This window comes from Mustela nigripes, chromosome 13 (assembly GCF_022355385.1).
Source record: "Mustela nigripes isolate SB6536 chromosome 13, MUSNIG.SB6536, whole genome shotgun sequence".
Classification (NCBI taxonomy): domain Eukaryota; kingdom Metazoa; phylum Chordata; class Mammalia; order Carnivora; family Mustelidae; genus Mustela; species Mustela nigripes.
This window is the reverse complement of record NC_081569.1, coordinates 83,339,169-83,343,343: the sequence shown is the minus strand read 5'-3', so window position 1 is coordinate 83,343,343 and position 4,175 is coordinate 83,339,169.

Below are 4,175 nucleotides of genomic sequence, written 5' to 3'. Positions count from 1 at the left end.
AATTTTATGGATGTAGAAACACCATTCATTCAAAGCCAGTGTAAGTTGACTTCTCAACAATCAAGGAAGGAGTTTTTAGGAGTGGCCAGCTTCATTAAATGTCATAGACTCATCAAGAGGCATGAGGACTGCAAACAGCTTGTGGAAGGAAAACCAGGTAGCAGAGCGTTAGAGAGAATGAGTGCTGTGGAATGTGGGGGATGGTATGGAGCAAGAAAAAAGAATGGAAGTAAAGACTAGTAGTAGAGGCATTTTTCAAGATGAGACCTGTATATAGTTAATGGAGTTGAATGGATCCTGTGGAAGAGGCAGTAACTGATTGAGCCAGGCTTCAAAGGAGATTTAGGATGCAGGTGATAAAATCAACAATCTGGGTAGAAGGGTTAATCTCGGAAAAGTGTGTGTGTGTGTGTGTGTGTGTGTGTGTGTGTGTGTGTGTAGGTGGGTGGCAGGAGAGAAGATGGAGGAGTTGTCAGCTAATGAGTATAAACACCAAGAGTGCAGGGATCTTCTGTTTCCTTCCCTAAAGTAGCCTATAGAAAGGGCCGGCATATAGAAAGGGCTTAGAAATATTTGTTGGATGAATAGAGTCTGACATCTAATCAATCTCAATTTGAATTCCAGCTCTTCCACTGGCATACTGTGGGAACATGAACAATTTCTTTACTCTGCTAAACCTCAACCTGATTATCTATAAACAAGGAATAACAACATAGAATGTATTTCTAGACATGTTTGTAACACAGACCTTTAAGCTGAGCCATTATGACTTTCTTATATTTGAATATTAAGCTCAGTGCTTAGCAAAGTGCTTTATACCAAGTAGTTGCTCTCTAAGTGATTTTTTTAAAAGATTATTTATTTTAGAGAGAGAGTGTGGGGGCCCGGGGCAACAGAGGGAGAGAGAGCCTCAAGCAGATGCCAAGCTGAGCACAGAGCCAGACATGGGGCTTGATCTCACGACCCTAAGATCACCACCGCAGCCTAAAATGAAGAGTGAGGCATTCAACTGACTGTGACCCCCAAGTACTCCTCTCTAAATTATTTTTAATTGAATTTTCACACTTAACTGTGAGGAATAAACTTTGCTTTACTTGCAAATTTCAATCTTCAGATTTTTCTAGTTGTGGGCTTTAGTTTTGTTAGGATGACATAAAAGCGTATTTTATTTTTGTGAAATTATAAAAATAACTTTTTCTAAAAGTTGATTATAAAAATTAATATAACTTTTTTTCATTTATTTATTTTCAGCATAACAGTATCATTATTTTTTTCACCACACCCAGTGCTCCATGCAATCCGTACCCTCTATAATACCCACCACCTGGTACCCCCACCCCCCCCCCCCCCGCCACTTCAAACCCCTCAAATTGTCTTTCAGAGTCCGTAGTCTCTCATGATTCACCTTCCCTTCCAATTTACCCCAACTCCCTTCTCCTCTCTAACTCCCCATGTCTTCCATGCTTTTAACTTTTAAAATATTTTGTTCTTTAGCTCTTGGCTCCAACTACATAGCATCACGTTCTGACATTTTCTCTAACTTCATCAATTAAGAAGGCAGCTATAGTGGTGGATCAGGGCTAAAAAATAGCTTTTTAGGATAGAAAAAGAAATGTAGGTGTATGTATAGAGTATAGAGGGGAAACATTGTCAACTTTCCTGCTAGAAAGCTCTAAAGCCTAAATAACTTTACTGAATATTGATTCTATCTAAATTAATAATGGGAAAAAGTAGTGTGCTCGTGGTGCCTTCTTTTTTTTTTTATAAGATTTTATTTATTTATTTGATTGAGAGATAGAGAGGACAAGTAGGCAGAGTAGCAGGCAAAAGGAGAGGGAGACGCAGACTCCCCGCAGAGCAGGGAGCCCAATGCAGGTAAATTATAAAATTATAATTATAATTATAAACTGGTTTCTAGATGTCAAGGATGTAGTGTGTAGATGCTAAAAAGTTATTGAGAAACAGTTTGCTGGTAGCTTAGAGTGAAATTTCAGTTATGCTAAGGAAATAAGAAATGAGTGTTTTGACCTAAAACCCTGGGATCATGACCCTAGCTGAAGGCAGCTGCTTAACTGACTGAGCCACCCAGATGCCCCTCTCATGGTGCCTTCTAAGTTTAAAACTTGACTACCTGTTTCTCATGCGAACGTCTACATTCATTGCCATAGGGACTGCCCCAGACCCTTACTTAGGGCCTCAAATGAGTGTAATTGCTCTTGTTATAGGTATCAGAAAAATCCTGACTTATGAATAAGAGATAACCATTACATGAAACTCTATGTGTCTTTATAATTTTAACTCCTTGCAAACAGCTAATGGCAAAGTACTATTACAGTATTTACTATTTCTGGGAAGTGGGCACCCCAAATCTCACAACTATTTCCTGATTAGTCATAGCTGAAAACATTTTTGATTAATTTACTACATGGCTTTTGCCCTACAGAAACTCACATTTTCAAGACTCTGACATAAACATATAGGACATACACTAATAGCTCTAGCAACAATTCAAGCCACTATCAAGACTATATATATATAGTTGTAAAGTTTATATTACTTTATATATATACTATATATATTGTTGTAAAGTTTGTATTTTATATATATATATATATATATATACACACACACAAACATACATATATATAGTTGTAAAGTTTATATTACTTAGTAGCACCAAAAAAAAAAAAAAAGAGTAATAAGGTCATAGGAAGCTCTGAGGAAATCAAAGCTAAAGAAAAAAATTTTTTTTAAAATTTTGTTTATTTTTTAAAAATTTCTTTTTAGTCCTCCAGAATTGATTGGTTATGCACCACACCCAGTGCTCCACCACCAGGCTCACCCAACCTCCCACCCCCCCCCCCTCCAAAACCATCAGATTGCTTTTCAGAGTCCATAGTCTCTCATGGTTTGTCTCCCCCTCCAATTTCCCCCAACAACCTTCTCTTCTCCATCTCCCCATATCCTCTGTGTTATTAAAGAAAAAAAATTTTAAAGATAGGGTGGACTTGACTATGTTAGCAGCCCAAAAGAAAGGAGCAAATGAGGTAGGGAGATCTTAAGAATGAAGTCAGGGAACAAGGTCCTGGAGGTTGAAAGAAATGTGATAAAAAACACAGATATAGCCTTGGAAAGGAGGAGACAATGGGGAAAGAAAGAAGGGTGGAGTGAAAACATAAGAAAGTTGGGGTTGAGAACAGAAGTCATATTGAATGGCCCAGATTTGAATTAGGAGGCAAAGTGAGTGCCAAGAGCAAGGAAAGGCTAAAAAGGAAAGATCAGGTTGGAAGCTTGAGAAAAAATAAAAAATGATTTGGAAAACCTGTTGTAGGGTGTTCAATAGAATGTTAACATGAGAGGACTTACAAGGAATCTGTGTCTGTGAAGGCCCCTAAGATCAAACACCACAGTTTTTGTAATACCTTGCAACGATCAATCAAGAGAAGCAACAGAAAAAGCAAATGCCCGGGGCTACTCATGGTGGTACAGTGAGATAGATATTTTGGAGCGCCAGTGAGTGTCTTGGGTGTCCTGGTGTCTTGGGTAGGTACTTGAATAGAGGAAATAACATCAATAGATTTATTTATTTAGCAAATATTATTTACATGTTAACATTTCTATGCAAATATTATATAGTCATATAGTAGCCCCACCTCACGCACAGGGGACGTATTCCAAGACCCTCAGTGGATGCCTGAGACTATGGATAGTACTGGACTCTATATAACTATGCTTTTCATTAGACACCCATACCTGTGATAAAGTTTAATTCATAAATTAGGCACAGTAAGAGATTAACAGTAAGAAGTCATAATAAAATAGAATAATTATAATAACGTACTATAATAAAACTACATGTATATCGTCTCTCTCCCTCAGAATATCTTATTATACTGTACTCATCCATCTTGTGATGTTGTGAGATGATAAAATGCCTGCTTGATGAGATGAGGTCAGGTGAAAAGCTAGGTTGGCATTAGGCGACTGTAGAGCTTCTAATGAGTCATCAGGAGGAGGGATCATCTGCTGGGGGCCCTGGTTGACTGTGGATAACTGTGACTATGGAGAGCAAAACCGTGAATAAAGGGGAGGGAGAACTACTGCATCCATCAACTTTAGTAGCTTTTGTTATCCTATTTCTAGAAACTGTTCCTTGATTCTTTTGATTACGGAGC